Source organism: Marmota flaviventris, chromosome 4, assembly GCF_047511675.1.
Source record: "Marmota flaviventris isolate mMarFla1 chromosome 4, mMarFla1.hap1, whole genome shotgun sequence".
NCBI classification, from domain to species: domain Eukaryota; kingdom Metazoa; phylum Chordata; class Mammalia; order Rodentia; family Sciuridae; genus Marmota; species Marmota flaviventris.
Window position 1 is genome coordinate 97,159,564 of NC_092501.1, and position 21,168 is coordinate 97,180,731.

At 39.5% G+C, this 21,168-nt stretch overlaps 1 protein-coding gene across 22 annotated transcripts in view; it reads left to right on the forward strand.

The window, feature by feature from the left end:
- The first annotated feature begins 10,208 nt into the window (after window positions 1–10,208).
- The window catches only part of LOC114079369 (dual specificity tyrosine-phosphorylation-regulated kinase 4-like), a 119,665-nt gene continuing 108,705 nt past the window's right edge, over window positions 10,209–21,168 (forward strand). For 10 of the 22 annotated variants that reach the window (XM_071611411.1, XM_071611415.1, XM_071611416.1 and 7 more), the window contains exon 1: window positions 10,212–10,317. The gene's annotated coding sequence lies outside the window, so the exon portion shown is untranslated. Of the gene's footprint in view, window positions 10,318–21,168 lie in introns of all 22 variants that reach the window. The other 12 variants (XR_011707371.1, XM_071611423.1, XM_071611422.1 and 9 more) reach the window with 3 other exon arrangements.

The window sequence follows — 21,168 nt, forward strand, 5'->3', positions numbered from 1 at the left end:
ATTCTAATAGTATATGAAACTATGGTTGGCAGCCAGTGAAAGATGTTTTAAACTCCAAACTTCCCTTGATAGCGCAGCAATTTGTGAGTAACTTCAGAGAGTAGAATTAATTGAATTCTGAAGAACAAGCCTTTTCCCTTTGGTGGTCAGAGCTGAGTGAGTATTGACACAGGGAGACAATAGAGTGTGGGGAAGGCTGGCAAATTTCCCAAAGGAGCCACTTTGGGAATCAAAGTTGCATACATCCACTCACCTGTGTCCACCATAGAACATTATTTTTCCAGAAGGCTTGTAAATGTACCCTGAGAGGAGATGCTGGAACACATTTGCTTTCCTCATCTGGAAGGCAGGCGTCTTTTCTCAACCTGACCACAGTAGGACTGGGGTGGCATGGGGCTGACACCAGCAAACTTGTGCCCCTCCCTGGGGCCAGAACTCAGGCTTTCAAGAAAAGAAAGGGCCCATCTGTCTACCCAGCATGGCCTCACTGTAATGTGTCCAGCAGGGACCTTGTGTATCCTCTCTGCTGTGAATTTGTAATGTCTGTTGAATGCAACAGAATCTCAGAAGCATGGAGCCTCAGGGAGAGAGAAGGCCTCAAGTCACAAATAACAGCCAAATGAATGCTGTGGTTTTTGTGGACAGGTGTTCTCTAGGGAAAGAAAACCTCATACTCCAGAATAACTACACTGCCAGTCTTGCAGCACTCCTGATGGTATGGGATTGATGAAGCAGTCCACACAGGATGTCAAAGTGACTAATCTGTTATTATAATGAGATTAAGTGTGACTCATTGTCAGGTGCCGCGTCTGGCTAACGGAGCCAAGTCCTGCGAGGGACGGCGGGGTTAAAAAATACACAGGACACCAAGGTTCTTCATCCAGGAGGAAGCGTGTGCGCGCTTTATTGCCAAATTTGTTCCCCTTATATATCTTTTTAACAGCTGCGGGAAATCACTCAAAAGTGAGGAGAGAAGAGTAATAACTGCGTCCTTGGGTTACCGTCAGGTCACTGTCCCCTATCAGGAGGCTCCAACAGGTCAAGATGTTCCCGAGAGACACATATGCTCGAGGCAGATAAACAGGGAACCGCAAGCCCCTGTCACAGCCCTGTGAGCTGGCCACATTGACATGCATAACAAAGAACTGGGGGTTGAGTCCCCAGGGGCCAGGGCGGGCCTGCTACCAGCAGTCAGGAGCAGAGCTCACAGCACCAATGCTCTTTCTGTGGGAAATAGTCTGAGCTGCAGGATGGAGCATGGTCTCATGAAATTCGCCCATCATACTATTAACAGTTTGTTTCACAGAATCAGAGGATGTTACACCCAATAGGAACTTTGAGGCCATGTAAACCAATGCTCCATGAAATGTGCTTCACAGACAACACACCCCAAACCTAGAGGGCCCAGTGACTTTCCCAAGGTCACACTGGGGATTTAAAGCATACTCAATATCCTAGTCCAAACTGTTACCCTCAGAACTATGCCACATCCAAACACTGTCAGAAGAACATAGCCTGGCACACTCTGTGTGGTGCCTGAGCAACAAGCACTGGATCTCAGTGGCTAAAGACCTGGCTGGAATCTGGGCTTAAGTACTAGCCAGCTGCATGATATTGGGCCAATAATTCACTTCATCACATCCTCACCTTTAAAGCAGAGATACTCATGTCCAATCATTGGCCTCAGTGAGACCAAATAAGATAACACGCATGAGGGTACATGGCACATGATAATCACTCCATAGATATTGGTTAAACCTGAGATTACATGCACATTTAGTGCCAATTAAATTGAAATCATAGATGTAAAATAACATGTCTAATTTATTTCTCAAACTGTCCATTCTGATTTGTACCCTGATTTTATCTTAAGAAGATGCAGCAAAGATGATCACTTTCTTGCTGCAAATGACTTAGTGTGTCCTTTTAAGGCACATGGTATCCTACAAAGGGAGTTCAGTGGCCATTTGGCAAGGAAATTTGTCAGCCTTTCTCTCACTCTCTGTTCTGTCTCCCTGTGTCAGGAATGTACCAGCTCAGCAAAAGTAAACACCCACAGCCCCTAGGGACACCTTGTCACATAGGATGCTTTGAATCCACAGAAGTGACTGTAGGCAGGTGGAATGACAGGTCTGACACCAAGGTAGGTGTCACATGAAGACTCCTCCCCTGAGGTCAGAGTTCATCCCAGCATTGGAGTACCCCTGAGACATTCTGATGACTGGGTACCATATCCCTTTGGGAAAGATAACCAAACATATGCTTGAGTGTGGGCTGATGTTTGGCATCTGAAATGTGGATCCAGAATGGCAGGCATGGCCATGTGGGGCAGCTGGTCACCTGAAAAAGAGCAGCCACTTGTCTATGGAGAAGGAGCCCTGGGCAAGAAGGATTCTGGATAGGATCAGTAAGGTCCATTTCAGTGCAGGACCATAGCAAACCTCTTGTTAGGAGGATACAGAGAAGAAGCAGGAAGTACCCATGTGATGCATACAGATGACCTTGCAGGGGGAATTCTGCATTTTATGGGATGGCTCTGACTCTTGTCTATCTTTCTTTTTGCCTAAATCAAGAGATAGGAAAATTAAAAGACAAAAAGTTTCCTAAGAGTACAGATAGCACTGAAAATGGTTTCCAAATCAGGAGGCAGGTTTTGAGTTTTCAGTTGACCCATGTACAGGCCAGCCCTCCAGCCTCTTGGAGCTTTCTAAGCACAGGGAGGCAGCTATTTTATTTTGTTAAAACAAATACCTGCAAGGGAACAGCACCAAGGAACCTAAAAGTTGGGGGGTGCCTAATGATGAATGACCAGATTGGATAAATTGGCATGTGGGTTTCCGTTCTTAGAAGATTATATTGCCTGACTCTGGTTCACAGCTTGGATCATGGGGCATCTATTTCCATAGTCATATAGTTCAAGAATTCCCCAGTAATTATAAGCCATCCCTGATGCTGGAATTAGGGGATGAGAATTTGACCATCTCTTTCCACCCAAAGCTTCAGGGGGAGCTAATGAGCTTCCTGCTACCTGACCTCCTTGAAGATTTGGGAGGACTGTGCCAGGAGTGAAAGGACACCATTCAGGCCTTTAATGTATCTGCTGATCAAACCCTAGTGTCCACCCAGTTTTCCTTCATTGATTTTGCTTATAGTCATTAAAATGGGCTTTCTATAGTAAAGTAGGGCAGGGCTAAGTAGGGACCTGGGTCTATAGGATCTATCAATTCTATCTCCTCTGCAATTTGATGTAAAATACAAATTATAACTATTGCAATATTAAGAGAGAAAAGGTCAGGGGGTGGTGGATATAAATCTACTCAAACAACAGGCCAAAAACTTGTCTTTCAAATTTGCTGAATTTCACCTGATCATTAACTTTCCCCAGAATGTTTACTTTTATAAACATTTTTAAATAGTAAGAAGTATCTTAGGGCATGCTTAAAAGTGAGAAAACTGATTTTTTTTGATAAACAGCTGAGTCTGTTGGTCCCTGGTAAAATGGTCAATATCTTCCTCCAATATTTAAGTAATTTTGCCTCTGAGAATTTATTGAGGTAACTATTGGAAGGTCTACATTCATGACTATATGTATTATAGCTACTATGAATGTGAAAGAACAGCAAACACTGTCACATTTTAATGATCAGGTAATAGTTAAGAAAATCATGTCAGCCCCCTGTAAGGAATCTTATTCATCATTAAAAATGTTGAGAAAATTCAAATTCACTTGAGAAAAAAATCAGGACATAAAATGAAATGTTATTAGTGCAACTCTAGACACATGGGGAAAATCTGTCACAAAATTTGCTAAAACATTATCAGTGATGGCAGAAGAAGGGTAGAGTCATGGATGAGTTCTTTATTTTCTAAAGTGTCAGTTACATAATATTTTATAACGTAAAAATATGAATATAATTTTTCAAAAAAGAATGCCACTTATGCACTAACACACTAAACTGTTCTGGACCTGGTGGCAGATATCTGACATGAAAGAAACCCACCTATAGAGGATTTCATAGTTTAGTTGACTCAGTGCAAATCATTCATGAGTAACTCAGTGTGAATTGTCTGATGTAGTTGCTTTAACATCTACTGCATGCTAGGAGGCATGAACGAAAGTATGGTTTCTGCTGTTTCCTACACTGAATGGATAGCATGCCAAATTTCCTACCCAGAACTGCATATTAAGGCAACCAGATGGTGCCTAGGGATGGGAGGGCAGGGTGGTGGGGAATCTAAAGGAGATGACATGCATACACTGGGGAAAGATGTAGCAATGGCATACTAATGGTCCTCGAATATTTGGGAAACTAGAATCTTGTTTTGCTCTTTTTTTTTTTTTTTTTTTTTTTTATTGGTTGTTCAAAACATTACACAGCTCATGACATATCATCTTCCATACATTTGATTCAAGTGGGTTATGAACTCCCATTTTTTACCCCAAATACAAGTTGCAGAATCACATCGGTTACACATCCACATTTTTACATAATACCATATTAGTGACTGTTGTATTCTGCTACCTTCCCTATCCCCTACTATCCCCCCTCCCCTTCCCTCTCATCTTCCCTCTCTACCCCATCTGCTGTTGTTTAATTCTCTCCCTTGTTTTTTTTTTTTTTCCCCTTTCCCCTCACAAACTCTTATATGTAATTTTGTGTAACAATGAGGGTCTCCTTCCATTTCCATAGTTTCCCTTCTCTCTCCCTTTCTCTCCCCCCACTCGTCTCTGTTTAATGTTAATCTTTTCCTCATGCTCTTCTTCCCTGTTCTGATCTTAGTTGCTCTCTTTATATCAAGGAAGACATTTGGCATTTGTTTTTTAAGGATTGGCTAGCTTCACTTAGCATAATCTGCTCTAATGCCATCCATTTCCCTGCAAAATCCATGATTTTGTCATTTTTTAGTGCTGCGTAATACTCCATTGTGTATAAATGCCACAGTTTTTTAATCCATTCATCTATTGAAGGGCATCTGGGTTGATTCCAAAGTCTAGTTATTGTGAATTGTGCTGCCATGATCATTGATGTGGCAGTATCCCTATAGTATGCTCTTTTAAGGTCCTCAGGGAATAGACCGAGAAGGGCGATAGCTGGGTCAAATGGTGGTTCCATTCCCAGCTTTCCTAGGAATCTCCATACTGCTTTCCATATTGGCCGCACCAGTTTGCAGTTCCACCAGCAATGTACAAGTGTACCCTTTTCCCCACATCCTCGCCAGCACTTATTGTTGCTTGACTTCATAATGGCTGCCAATCTTACTGGAGTGAGATGGTATCTTAGGGTGGTTTTGATTTGCATTTCTCTGACTGCTAGAGATGGTGAGCATTTTTTCATGTACTTATTGATAGATTGTATGTCCTCCTCTGAGAAGTGTCTGTTCAGGTCCTTCGCCCATTTGTTGATAGGGTTGTTTGTTATCTTGTTGTTTAATTTTTTGAGTTCTTTGTATATTCTGGATATTAGGGCTCTATCTGAAGTGTGAGGAGTAAAGATTTGTTCCCAGGATGTAGGATCCCTATTTACCTCTCTTATTGTTTCTCTTGCTGAGAAAAAACTTTTTAGTTTGAGTAAGTCCCATTTGTTGATTCTAGTTATTAACTTTTGTGCTATGGGCGTCCTATTAAGGAATTTGGAGCCCGACCCCACAATGTGTAGATTGAAGCCAACTTTTTCTTCTATCAGGTGCAGAGTCTCTGATTTGATATCTAGGTCCTTGATCCATTTTGAATTTACTTTTGTGCATGGCGAGAGAAAGGGGTTCAGCTTCATTTTGTTGCATATGGATTTCCAGTTTTCCCAGCACCATTTGTTGAAGATGCTATCCTTTCTCCATTGCATGCTTTTGTTTTGCTCTTAACATTTCATCTCTTCTCACAAGGAAGTTGGTATCTTTATCCAGGAATGACTAACAAAAATGTCTTTATCTGGTCTTCTTTGATGGTCGCTTTTGATTTTTTTGTTTTGTTTTGTTTTTATTTTTTGATACTGGGGATTAAACTCAGGGGGGCCTTTATCACTTAACTACACCTTTTTCTATTACACAAAGTGATAGATTTACTTTTGGTGTTGTACATTCTATGGGTTTGGAAAGTTTTTTAATAGTATGTGTCGACGGGGTATCCTTTAGTTGCATAGGGATTTGAATTTACCATCCTCCTGCTTTAGCCTCCTGAATCACTGGGATGACAGGTGTGTGTGCATCACCACACCTGGTATGGGTTACCTTGGTTCTGATTCTCTCATGTATTGTATGCTTTCCCAAATTCCATGACTGTAGGCAATGGGCTGTTAAGTCCTTTATTTCAGGGTTGATTGACCAGTCATAGTTATTTTTCCTTTGTAATTCCATAAACTTAGACAGTAACTATGAATTCCTTATCACTATTTCTATATAGTTACTGCTCTTCCTTCTTGCTACTGTGCAGATCCATATGATGCTAGAATTTTTTATTCATTCACTCCATGAATATTTTAGTGAATTCCCCATATGCCCTATCTGATCTAGGTACTAGAGTACCATGGTACACAGAACAGACAAAATCTTGGTCTTCAGGAAGCTTGTATTCCAGTGAGATAGGAAGAGGTAATGCTTATTGGACATTTGCAGTAAGCAGTACTTATTTACTACTTACTGCAACCCTATCATTTCCATTGGAGGTGAGGAAATGGAGACAAATGATGTTGAGTACCTTGTCCAAAGGGACAGATTAGGGGGTCCTCCCTCTTACTCACTCTGCTAGACTGGTCTCAGGTGCTCGAGCTTCCAGAGGCCCACACTTCTGAGTTAACCTGCACCATTCCATGGAAGCTGTCTGCAACCAGGAAATTCCTTCTCTCACTGTGCCACACTGAGGTGGGAGGTGTTAGGATTATGGTGTGAAAGAATGACTTCAAAGTTGAATAGAACTTGAAAATTGATTACTTCTAAATTACTTTCTGTGTCACATTATCCCACAGATTCTGACAATGTGACATCCTCAGGTTTCTTTGGGCCAGCTTGTGATAGTACCAGTTACATTTTTCAGACTACACAAAAATAAATATTTCTTTTTAAAGTAAAATATTTTCTTCCATATATCACACTTTGGGAAATACTGTCCTTGTCAATTGAGATAACTGCAGGTAAAAAACCAAGCACTGTAATAAAAGTACCTCTAGCTACAAACCACAGGAGCAGCTGCCTGCAGAGGATGGAGGGGATTCTAACACCCTGATTCAGAATGCTGAATTTTCAAAAGTAGTGTAATTTTCATGATAGCATTTACTAGTTTAATGTCTGAATTTTTGAGGGTATAAATCTAATTGGAAATGTTAGATGTTAATATTATGTGACCTGCAAGCATTTTTAAAATTGTTTTCTGAAACACAGAGATTTTGGAAAAGATCCTTAATGAGAAAGACAAAATTTCGCACAGCCTCTGGTGTCAAATTAAGTGAGGACATAGCCTATCTAGGGCACTTCCATTCAGCTATTTTTTCTTAAGGATTAAAGTTATTCTATTGTTTTTAAAATTAATCTCATTTCTATTATTATTTTATTAACCTAATAGTTATTGAGTGAATACTATGTATCAGTCATTTTTATCTGGGCACTAGGAGTCAGAGAAAAATAAAGCAGGAAAAACCCTTGAGTTTACATTGGGGACGGCAGAGCCCATCAAAAGAACAAAAAATAAGGGCATAGTATGTCAATTGGTAATAATCAATATGGAGGAAAATGAGACTGGATATGAGAAAAGGAAAGGAAAGGAGAGAGTTTTAGATGAGTTGAGAGGCAGGGTGTTGCTGAGGAAATGTCAGGTGTCACAACTGGAATAATAATAATGACATGGTGCAGAGCAGGGCATGAAGGCTATCTCCCAGCTATAGGCTGCCTGGCCTTGTGCAAGCTCTATGGACCCTCTGCTTTCTCATCATTAAAATGGAGATCAGCCAGGCAAGCTGGTACATGCATATGGTTCCAGCACCATGGGAGAATGAGGAAGTAGGACAATTTGATGTACAGATTAATATATTACATATTTTTAATTCTGAAATAATTATAAACTTACATGAAATAGGACAAATAGGACAGAGACCTATATGCCCTTCACATAGTTTCTTGCATGGAAGTTTACTGGGCACTACCAGGAGAAGGAACCACGACTGGCATGTTCTATACCTGGACCTGCATGACAGTTGTCAGAGAATTGGCTCTTCAGGTGTTAAACAGAACACATAAGTTTTGTGTATGTTTCATTATGTTCTATTCCACAATTTACAAAGTGTTAGAAGAGAAAGATAATGAAGGATCAAGAATAAAATCTCCCAGTGACCTTTTCTCTATTCCTTCATAAGACTTTACTAGAATGACAGTAAAGAATTTTTTTTTAAAGTGCAAATTCACAAGGAGAGGAAATGGGAGAGGGAGATGACAAAATATTTCAACACACATTTGGAAGAGAGTGGCTCAGTGGTGGAGCACTTTCCTGGCATGTGTGAGGCACTGGGTTTGATTCTCAGCACTGTATATAAATAAATGAATAAAATAAAGGTCCATCAACATCTAAAAAAATTATTTTTAAATGAGATGACATGATGTACTAGAATGGCAAAATCTAAGGCCTTTCATTCCCTAAAATGGTAGATAAAGGGAGAAGGGCAGACCAATGAGAAGCAAACCCCCATCAAAATAGTACTTTGAAGGAGGATGGGAATGGGGTGGAAGGAGAAAAAGGCAGGGGCAAATTTTCTCCAAACATCCACCTTTTTTAGGGTGGATTTTGAGACAGGTTGAGCATCCTTATCTAAAATATGCAGGACCAGAAATGTCTCACATATTGGACTTTGGAATATTTGCATATATATAATGAGATATCTTGTGGATGGGACCCTAGTCTAAACATGAAATTCATTTACATTTCATACACACCTTATACAAATATTCCAAAGGTCATTTTATGTAATATTTTAGTGCATCTGTTTTTTGACAGCAAGTGTCTTATAAGGTCAGATGCAGAATTTTCCACTTGTGGCATTCTATGAGGGCTCAAAAAAGTTTGGAGCATTTCAGATTTTAGATTTCACAGTAAGGATGCTCAACCTGTATTCATACATTGCTATCTATTCACACAAAGATGAAAAACAAGAAGGACATGAGGATCAAGGTGATTCCTGATGCAGAATCCAGAAAAGGTTCAAGAATGGAGAGGCTTCTTCAGTCCCACTGAAGGCAAGGTGCATAAAGTTGGGCTGAGAGCAGGTGGTTGGTGGAAAGGTCAATAATTAAAGTTAGGGTCTAGCTTTCTTCTCCTCCCTCAACCTCTGGAGAGGCTGAGACAGATACAGACATCTCAGAGATACCTGGCACCACTAGAGGTGGGTGAAGTGACATTATAAATGAGTATGTGCTGGGCATGGTGGCACATTCCTGTAATCTCAGAGTCTGAGGAAGGAGGATCACAAGTTCGAGGGCAGCCTAGGTAACTCAGTGAAACCCTGTCTCAAAAAAATCAAAAGGGCTGTGGTGTAGCTCAGTGGTGAAGGGCTCCTGGGTTTGGTTAGGCCCAGTGCTAAACCAAACCAAACCAAAACTAAACTAAACTAAAAACCCAGCAATGAGTGTCAACCCACTGAATGATGAGACCTCTCTCCAGCCTCCCCATGCACCCTACCCCAGACAGAGGGGAAGATTTTGAAGGCAGAAGGTTAACAGATTTGAGCAGGGTATAAAGCCAACTGGCAAGAGGGCTATAATCCTTTCAGGGTTAATTGAAACCTCAACCCGGCAGGATGTCTGACAACCTACAGATAGACCTGTTTCCAGGAGCCCTCAAAATTTAGCTAAGATTAGGGAATTGTGGAAACTCAAGGGACTTTATTGGGTACCTGGCAACCAGAGGAAACATAAGGGCACTTGCGGTGAACTCGGCCCAAACTATCCTTACCTTTCTACGCGTGTAAGAAGATATGGCCAAAGACTCATTCCCAAGCTGAGGACTAAGGATGAGAGCCACCTCCTCCAAAATCCCCCTCCCGCCGGCGCTGACGATCCGCACTCCTACTGGCTCCCCATTGGCCCAGACGCTCGCCAATCCTCATGAAGCGGCCCTATGAGTGGTCTCTGGTTGGTGGGGCCGGCGCTGAGCCCCCCTCCGGCTCCAGCCGGGCCCTCCGAAAGGAGGGGGCGTGGCCGCGGCCGTGGCCGGGCCGGAGGCGGCGCCGCTCGCGCTGCTGCGTGCGGAGTGTTGCGGGAGGAGGCGCGTGGCGGCTGCGGCGCGGCGGGACGATGGAGCTCCGAGCGCAGCTCCGGCGCCGGCGGTGGGACCGTGGACCGGTGAGTGCGGGCTGCGGCCGGCTGGACTCCCTGGTCCGGGCTGCCCGTTGCTTCTCGGCTCTGGGCCAGGCAGCCTCTTAGGGAGGGGCGGGCGCGGAGCCGGGCCCCCAGCGGCCCGCGGTCCAGTGAAGTTGCTGCATCGCGCCGCGCGCGCTCAAGCCGGGCGGCGGGGCCTATTGCGGGTCGCGCCTCGCCGGGCCGCCCAGCTGCGTCCTCTTGTCTGGTTCCCGCGTCAGCCGGGGCTTCCCGCCATGGCGGCCCGGCAGCCCTCCTCTCCCGCGCCCTCGGCCTTCTCCGACCCCCACGATGGTCAGTGCGCGTTATAAAGGGCCCAAATACTTTTTGTTTCACAACTTTTCCTTTATTTTCTAGACTATTTACTAAGCCACCTGAAGTTTGCTTTGTTTTTAGTTTTTATTTATTTTTTACTACTAATCATATATTTTATTTCTTTGAAACCAATTTTAAGGTACTTTTATATAATTGATAATGTTCTCCTATTACATCCTGTTATGTGTGCCTTAGCATTTTCTTCATATAAGATTTTCTTATGGATTTATGTGTTTACTATTTTTTAGTCACTTTTCAATAGAATCCTATCCTCCATAAAAACTACTATTTGGTTTTGACTGTATTTTATCCCCAGTACCTAGGTACTAATACATAGTAGGTATTTGTTAAATATTCTTGCATAAGTAAGTACTGTAAACACTGCTTTGTATGCTTTTCCATTTAATATCATAAGAATTTTTTCACATAAATAAAAAGTCGTTTAAAATACTACATAAATGGTTACGTAACAACTTACTTTATAAAGGTAGCGTAATTTGCTTTAAGTGATTTTTTTTGTTTGTCATATTTAATTCTGTGTTTTATTATAACAGCACTGAAGGGAAGATATTTATATATAAATCTTTATTTCTTTAGGATGTTATTAGAATTATTAGTTGTAATTATTTAAATAATGTATAGTCTTAACATATATTGAAAACAAAAGTGTAACAATTTGTATTTTTTAAAGTATAAATTTTGAAAGAGCCCTGTTCTCCTAGAATTGGATCTCTAATGATATTTTCCTTTTATTTTGTATTCTCTGCCTTTGGCAATCCGTCTATTGCTAGTCTCTTCTAGACCTTTGATTACAGCCTGGGCCGATGATTTGTGATTTCTGCTTAAGGCTCTAACTCTGCATTTGCTAGATATCTGGGGGTTATTTCTGCATGTCAAGTTCATCATCTCCAAAAAATGTACTTGTTATCTCTCCATCAAAACCTGCTTCCTACTGCTTTATTTCCTTTTGAGATAAATGAAGGTAAAATCTTTTCTGCACCCAGGTGGAATTTTGGGAATAGTTCTTATATCTTCCTCTTTTACCTTAACTAGTTTTTTAGTTCTCAGATCTTCCTCTTTTCCCTTAACTAGTTTTATGCCCTTTTATTTCTATGTTCCTTGATGCTGCCTTGGTTTAACTTTCTGACCATCTTTTTCCTGGACTATTTAATTATTGCTTTGTCATGCTTTCTGTGTCACTTTTCTCCAGTGCATCATTCATACTGCGAGTTATCTCCCTAAAACTTCATAGTACTCCTTTTACTTTACTAAGTGAATTGTTTCTTCAAATCCTCCCACTTCCTTGTAGTGTGACATCTGAAATTCTTACTTAACAGAGGCTTTGTGTCTTGCCTTTTTACTCCCTACTCCTATTTGCTTTTGTCATTTCCTATGGATTTTTTCCTCCACAGGCTTGGGTATCTTGAATCTTTGGCATCTTATTTATTTGTTATCTTTCTTTATACTTTGTGACTAAGCTGTGGTCACCCTTTGCATTGAAAACTGTCCATAATGCTTGACTTAACATTTATTTTCAGATTCACAATGACAATGTTCATTCTTGTACAACCACCAGTATAAGTATTTTGATGACAATGTCTTTATTATTATTTTTTGGTAATAATTACATAGATTTATGTTAGATTGTATGATTTAGTGTTATTTATCTTTGATTCCATGGTGCTTACAATACTAGTTATTATATATTCTACAATATATATATATAAACACAAACACACATACATACACATAATATGTATCTCTCACAAATATTAATTGAAGTAATGAATATCTCAGTAGAAACATGCTGCACTTTGAGTCTGATGTTCTTCCTTACTTCTTGCTTCTCTCAGGTACTGTTTCCATTCAGTTTGAAGAACTCCAGCATCTTTTGTCATATGGATCTTTTCCGCTTTGGCTTATTATAAAATGTCTTTATTTTTCCTTTAAAAAGTAAAAATTAAAAAAATAGTAAACATTGTAGTTTAGAATAGTTATTGTCTCATAGGATATTCAAAAAACAAACATAAAAAACCCCTAGAATTCCAGGTACCTTTTGTCAGCTTCCCCAATGGTGGCATCTTTTATGGCTTATAGTGCAGTAAAAACTAGGAAGTTGATATCTATCAGTACATTATTGTTAACATCTGAAGGATCTTATTTAGTATTTCCTATATTTTAAGCTGCATCCATGTATGTATGTTTGTATAAAGCTCTGTGCGATTTTATCATGTGTATATTTGAATGATTGCCACAAGTGCTGTTTCATTACCACAAAGATCTCCTTCCTGCCATTTCTTTGTATTCTTCTCCATCTTGTTCTCTATCCCTGTTCCCTATTTGTTAGTCATGTAATTTTTCATACAATATGTAACCTTTTAAGGTTACTTATGTTAAGCAAATGCTGGTAGAATTCTTTCCAGGTTGGTGTATGTATCAGTAGTTCATTCCTTTTTATTGCTGAGACATGTATACCATTGTGTGGATATAGCAGTTTATCCACCCAAACAATATTTGCATTGTTTCCAGTATTTTGGTATTATAAATAGAGCTGCTATGAACATTGTGTACAGGTTTTTAGATGGATACGTTTTCAATTCTCTAGGTTAAATACCTGGTTGAATGGCAAGTGTATTCTTAATTTTATAAGAACCTGATGAGCCATTTTCCACAATAGCCACACCATTTTTTATTTCTAAGCAGCAGTGTTAGGAGTGATTTATTTTCTTTTTATCCTTACTAGAATTGGGTATTGTCTTAATTTTTATTTTAATTGTTCTAACAGAGTAATGATATTTCATCATGGATTTTATTTGCATTTTCCTAATGGCTCTGATGATACTGACTACCTTTTTATCTGCTTATTTTACCATTCATCTCTCTTGTTTGGTGAAATGTATCTTGTCTTTTGTATGTTTCATAATTGTATTGTTTGTTTTCATTTTTGTGCTTAGTTGGGGGAATTCTTTGTATATACATTTTGCTGGATAAAGAGTCCTATGCAACAATTGTTTTTCTATCCCTCAAAATTTAACCATACCAGACGACTGTATTCTGACTTTGATTATTTTTGACAAAAGGTAGGCTTCTTTAATGTTGCTCTTCTTGCATACTATAAAGTAGTATGTCTTTTTTTTCTTCAGATTGCTTTGAAATTTTTCTTTGTCTTTAGTTTTTAGCAGGTTGACTGTGCTATGTCTAGATATGGTTTTCTTTGTGTTTTTATTCCTTGGGGTTGATGGATTTTCTTGGATCTGTGAGTTAATGTGTTTTAGAACATTTGGAAAATTTATAGACATTACTTCTTTGAGTAACACTTCTGCCACACTCTTTCTTGTTGGCTTTTGGATTTTTTTCCCCCATTTTTTTTTAAAAATCATAGAACCTCTGTATCTAGGTTTCTGGTAAGCTCTTTGAATGTGTTCTTTTATTTTCAAAGTTAAAATTTTTCATTTATAGTTTTGCTATATGCTTTTTAGTTCCTATTTAATTCTCTTGTAATCCTTTACTTGTTCTTTTTATCTGCTCATCTTTTCACTAGATTCTTTAGTACACTTATCATAGTTTCATCTATTTTTTAATTGCAATATCAAGGTCAGGTACGAGTCTACCTCTGTTGATTGTTTTCTTATGGATTATGTTCTTATTGTGATTTATTATGTTTTATGATGTGTTGGATATTGTATACTAAAGAATAATAAAGTCCGAGGAATATCTACTTTCCAAAAAGGGCCTGTATATTCTTTGTCACCCTGTTAATGTGGAGTTCTGAGCTAGGGCAGAGCTTTGTAGTAATATTAGGTACTGGTCACCACTGGCATTCTACTGCCTTAAGATTGGGATTGGGACTTTGATTTTAATGGAGCTTTGAATCTGAGCCCCAATAGGACATTGGTGATCTCCTATGCTTAAGAGCCAAGCTGTCATCTTTCTGAAGAGTGGGAGATCTCTTTGTTTTATAGCTTGACTACTTGTGTTTTTGGACACTGTTGAGTTCTTTACTTTCTAGTCTGTGGCTTTCTCCTGCTCAGGAGATCTCTTTTTGGAGAGGAATTTCTCTCAGTTCTCCTGACTTCCTCCAGATTTCAGCCTCCTACTCTGCAGCCAGAGGTGTTCACCAGTGCCAGAGAGGCATGATCTCTCAGTTCTCCTGCCCCATATCCTTATGCACTATCCATATGTATTGCCAGGAAAGACTTGGCAGATGGATGCAGACTTGGCTGTGTGTTAGGGGCTCTTGGTGATTCTAATCCATCATTTTAGCTCACATATGAAGGTTAAAAGTTTGTTAACAGATAAGCTTGTATCTTTTATCCCTGCCATTGACAGATTCCTTATTACTCTGCCAGGATTGAAACAGCTGTGGATTACTACTTTCCTTGGAAGATATTGTTGATGTCTGATATTTACTTCATTTAAGTTTCTTTGTGTTCTGAGCTTTAAACCATTCCTGTGTAATCTTATATAAAATGGAGGTTATATAAAATGGAGGCCCGATGAAATTTGATTCATTTGGAGAAAGAGGACAGAATATTTCCAAAAGTGTCATTTATGAATGAACTGAGCCTTTGCCTCTTAGAAGCTTTGTAGTGGTATTCATTTACTGACTCTGGAAGATACTCATATGTTAGTTGGATGTTTTAATACCCACCTGTGCCATCCTCTTTGGGATCTGAAGATTATGTGATATAATGTATACAGAAATACACAATACACTTCCCATGGCTCTAGTGGCTTGGGTAGAATTTCTGTAGACAGATTTTGAGATTTACCTTTTAATAGTGTAATAGAATGGGTATCTGATAATCACTTTACATTTTAAGAGTTGTTTTTACAGTGAGATTATCTCATTTCAAATAAAAGAAGGACTGGCTAGTGGTTGAAAGTATATTATCTGGAAACATATTTTTGTTTTGTTTTGAATGTCAACTTCATTTTTTCCTCCTGTCCTTGGACAAGGCTCTTGACTCTTCCCTAGTTTCTTCAGCTATAAAATGGGAATACTCATAGGGTTGTTATGAGGATTTAGAGACATATGTTGTACGTAGAGCATGGAAACAGAGTGCCAGGAGCAGTACCATAGGCTCAGCCAGGGGTAGTGACCATGTTCCTCATTTGTTCTCTTTCAAGTGCCTTATGTTGGGGTAGATACAGTCCTGCTTAGCTTTTCAGCTTAGCAAATTCATGCTACAAATCCCAACTAAAAAGATGTTTTAAATAAGAAGCCCTACAGTGCTCATAGGAGCTGGGTTCTCTTCCTTTGTCAGTTGGTAGATATTGGAGATCAGATGTTTCGGTTTCTGTTTTCTCCTTATGCTGGGTCATCAGCAAAGAGGGACAGGAGTTTCTGCTCTGTATCACTTATTACCTTTAGGAAGAAGTAATGCCACAGAGAATCAGTGGTGACTCCTGCCCAGGTCTTCTGCCCACCTCCCTACTTCTTTCTTTCCTCCTTCCCTTCCTTGTTGGAAGGCTGGTATATATAGTGGAGGGATTGCCTTCTTTGTGACAGGGTAGAGATGACCAGCTTATAGTTCTTTTAGGTTGCGAATGCTGAAGTTTAAAAGTTATGCAGGAGAGAGGGCTGTGATATGTTGAAATCTCACAATTTTGTTGGTTTCTATAATGACGCTTTTGTATTTTTATGTGCAGTAACTCATTCAGATGCTGTGAAATGTATCTTTAAAATTGCTAATCACTTTTATATTATAAAAAGATTTGAGGTCATTAAATTTAAACATTGAGATTAATAAAAATGGTACTAAAATCTGTAGTTGTAATACACAATGACATAATTATATATTTTTGGTATCTGAATTATACAGTATTTATTTTAGGAAATTTCCATGGAATTTATTCATCCAGCAGTTGTGAAAGGAGATTGTGAAATAGTGTGTGTGACTTGCTGGGGTGCTTTTTGAGTTTAAGCCTGTTGTCTGTCTTTGTGTAAGTTAGTTGCCATTGTAATTTCTTCAGTGCACTATATAAGTGGAAGGTTCTACAGAGATGAGATCTTCCTTTGGGAGAGACGGCTCCTCAAGATTTTGTAAGAAGAATGCTGTTAAGTAAGGGGAATGATGATGGGTGACAGAATCAGGATCTTGGTGTCTTTGTCCTTCAGGGTTGTCAGATTTGGCTAGTATCTTATACAGAATTCAAGCTATTCACAGACTGCTTTGCAAAAGTAAATTAAACTTTAAGAAATAAACCTGAGGACCTCAAACATCAAAAATCTATCTGTAATATTCACTTTTCTTTGTCCTTTTGGTAGGTAAATTGGTCATTGTTATCTTTATTATAAAAATAAAAAAAGGAGCAGGGATATCTACTATATCAATCTCCTGTCTAAGCATCCATTACTGTTATTTGTAGATAGACCATTCCTACCTGTGTAACCTCAGAGAGGGAGAAGGGGCATGCCATCTGTGCACATATGGGATGGTATGAGTACTTGGTCCTGGTAATGCTGCTTAGTATGGTAGTTGTCCTTTTTGACATCCCTCCCTGTATCTTCACAGGATTAATGTTTTGCTGTCTGCAGTAGAGCAATATTGACCAAATGCCTCTGCCACCTTGCTGTGTTCCTTACCATGATAGCTCATCATTCCCCATCTTCTCACTCTGGGGGAGATGTTATTGGCTTTATTTTTATAGGTGGGGATTCTGCGGCTCAGACAGTAATAACTGTCCCAAGGCCCAGAGATTTTGGTGGGGGATCCAGGAATGGAACTCAGATCTCTTAAGTCCTGTACCTCTGATCTTTCCCCCTTTTTCATGCAGTCTCTGGTTCACAGAAAATGTTTCCTCCAAGATTATATTGGATGCCACTAATTAAATGATTACTGCCACTCAACTAATCAGAGATGAGATTTAATGCTAGAGATATTTTTGAGTTACTTTCTAGGCAACTAAAGTTTAATGTTCCTTTCTAAGAGGTGATTTTTTTTCCTTCTATTTATCTTGTTTTGTGAACTGTAGCATTCTTGTAACATGGTGGTAAGTCATTTAGCTTTCATTACTTTAGATATAGTGTGTGTTAGAGTTTGACTAGAGGCTCAGGAGAATTGAATGTAGACATGTTGTCAGATGTTATTGCTATGTTTGTCAGTCTATTTGAACACAAGAGAGTCCCCTCTGGGTGGAAGTTTATGGACCCATTTGTTATAGTGGCTGTTACTATACTTGATCCTCAGGGAATAAGAAAAAGACACCTGAAGTTACTTGTTGGATTGCACATGAAATCTTTATGTCAGGTTTAGTGTTACAGCTTGCTGTGAAATATAGATTGATTCTGGGGTATGTAAAAATTGTTATGGTAAGAATGAAAAAAGCCACCTCTGCAATGCAGCATTAATGTTTTACTATTTTCTTCTGGTATTGTACACATTTCCTAAGTATTTTTGTGAATTTATATAGTACTTTTCTTTATTTTTTTTTGTCCAAATTTCAGAGTCAGCATATTTAATGAAATTAAATACAAATCCTGTTTGGGTTGTGCTCTAAAGCATGGGTATCCAAAAGTTAGCTCACTGCACCATGATATTATAGTAGGCCAGGGCATCTGCCACCATTTCAGAGTATGAGCTTGAAGAAAATAAGGGTCAGAGAGAGGTGAGAGTAACTATCATCAGAACTGTTGTTACATTTATCCTTCTCCTAAAACAGCAGTGGAAGTTTTGCATGCAATAAACAGCATGCTTCCTCTTTTCACCAGTTGTAGAAGGCTCCCCTGAGTAGGTGATGAACTGTTGTACATGTGAGGACAGGTTAGAAAGTCAGGTTTGAGAGTCAAGGTTGGTCTGGCAGATAAAGGTGAGGTTCTGGCACCAGAATAGAAGCCAGGAGATTATTTAGGAATCAAGGCAGTCAAAATAAGTGAATAAAAACATGAGCAGGTACTCCTGAAGCAACATGCAGTCAGAATCCAGGGATGGTATGTAATAGGTGTGGAAGACGGGCAGAAACCCAGCCAGTAAGATGTAAGGCAATTTTGACCCAGTTAAGAAATTCTCTTTTTGTAAAAAGCAGAAAGAAAATAACAACAAATCAGAATAAGAAATCCTCTTTTTAGCTTATTTATAAGGGTACATGAAAGAGATTTTCTGGAAGGAGCCAAAGCTAAGAAGGCTATGGCTTGGGTTCTTCATTTTCTTTTTATTGAGGATTGCACCCAGGGATGCTTAACCACTGAGCCACATCCCCAGCTCTGTTTGTATTTTATTTAGAGACAAGATCTCTCTCGCTGAGTTGCTTAGGGCCTCACTGAGTTGCTTAGGGCCTCACTAAGTTGCTGAGACTGACATTGAACTCAAGATCCTCCTTCCTCAGACTCCTAAGGCGCCAGGATTGCAGGCATGCACCACCATGACCAGCTCATGGCTTGGTTTCTGAAGTTAGGGAATGAGACCTTGTCTACTGGACTGCTCATTGACATGTGGCATCATAAACAGAAATTTAGTGTATGCCTATTACATACACTGAATTGGCTCTGGATATTACAAAAACACACAATTCCTGCCCTCTCAGGGCTCCTGATTGAGTTGAGGAGGCAAAGCATAGGTCTCCAAAGGTTAGCCACAGTATACAGCAGCATAAGTTGGCTGGCACATGGGTGATATTCCTTCTATAGAAGTTTGTAGGGAGGGGTGATTCACCCAGGCTAGGATGGTTCCACCAACACACTGAAAAAGATAGAGGGAGTGTTTGGGTCCACTTTTTTGCTGCTGCAACTAAAAGATCTGCCCAGAACCATTTTAGGGAAGGAAAAGTTTATTTAGGAGTGCCTGGTTTCAGAGGTCTCAATCCCCAGACAGCAGACCCTGTTCCTCAAGGCTCAAGGTGAGGAAGAGTGTGGAAGAGGGATGCAGCTGACATGATGTCAGGAAGCAGAGAGAGGTGGAGCTCACTTGCCAGATACAAATATATACTCCAAAGCCACCCCCCCATGCCCCATCCCACCCCTGTCACACACTCCCCTGCCATCCCCCCACCCCCTCACCCCCTCTTCAATTACCACTCTATCCCATCAGGTGATTAATTTACTGATTGGGTTAGGGCTCCCAAAACTCAATTATTTCTTCTCTGAACATTCTTGCATTGTCTCACATGTGACCTTTTGGGGGACATCTTACATCCAAACCCCCATAATTGGGAGTCAGAGATGGAGTTAACTTTGATAGGTGAATGTCTCCCACCTTTATTTAGCTGAATGATTTCTTTGAACGAGTCTTTTCTTTCTATGAGCCAGTTTCCTAGATGGTTAAAGTGATTTCTGTCTTGTTGGAGTCAGGGTTGTTGTGGATTACATGAGATGATTTATGTGAAAGCTTTTTGTAAATGGCACTGTGGATTCAAATGTAAGTTGTTGTTATTAATTTGTCATTTGCAATGGAGAGCCTGTTGTATAACAGCTTTAATTCATTTATCATATGCAAATTAGGTGGTACTCTTGCAATCAAAGGTATTTAATGAAGGTCATGATTAGAAAGAGAGGGAACAAGTCAGGAGACTCTTTTAAGTCAGGTTAGTAGATGCCTCAAATTTCACTTATAAACTAATAAATATAATTCGTATTGAGAATTAATATTTAATGTGTCTGAAGTGTTTTACAGTTTTTGATTAATAAAAAAGGAAATGTATTTGAAGAGTACGTTACTGAGCAGTGAAACACTAGGAGTCCATTTAGTAACAAAATTACATGATGTGTCTCATTCTATATTCTAAAACACACTATTTTTAGCATCTCTTTGAATCAGGGATGAATTCCAGTTATAGGGTTCAGTAATTAAAGCAGAGAAAAATAGTTTGGGCAAGGAAATCTTTTCACTTGGGTTGGATCTGTTTCAAGATCTGTTACCTTTAAAGGCGTCCCTGATAGCCTCTGGTTTGTAGTCTTTGTGGGGTCAAGAGCAACAGAAGATCAGCCAAGGACAGTGTGTCTCACTTTTAAAAATGGGGAGTTTTTTAAAAAATTAAAATTTTGGAATCTTCTAGCTGGTAAACTTGTTGTATATGTTTTCTACACAATTCTGGACAGAGGTTCAAGGACCCTCTGGTCTCACCTTGATTTTCCTATTCTGAGCCCTGTTCATCACTTTCTGTCCACCTTGTAACACGTCCAGTTCTCTGTCTCCTCCTACTACCCTGCCTGTTCCTTTCTTTTCTGCAGTGTTCAGGCTGTCTCTGAGTATTCCAAAGAAAATGGCTTATTGATGCCAAGTGGTACTAGTCCACATTTGTATTTAATGATTGTGGATGTTCCGGAATATTGCTTAAAAGCTTTTTTTTTTTTTTTACTTGATTCTAGTCAGCAGTCTTTCCTCAAGCTGGAAACCTTATTTTATCATAAATAAGTTGTTATTGTTTTATCTTTTTATATCTATTGCAAAGAAGCTCATTAACTGTGTAGTTGAATGGAAACAACTGTCCTGTTGACTCAAATTCTCATGCATATTATGCATATTGCCTGTGCAGCATTTAAAAGTGGTGGTCAGACAGCAAGCATGAAATCATTGCGAACAA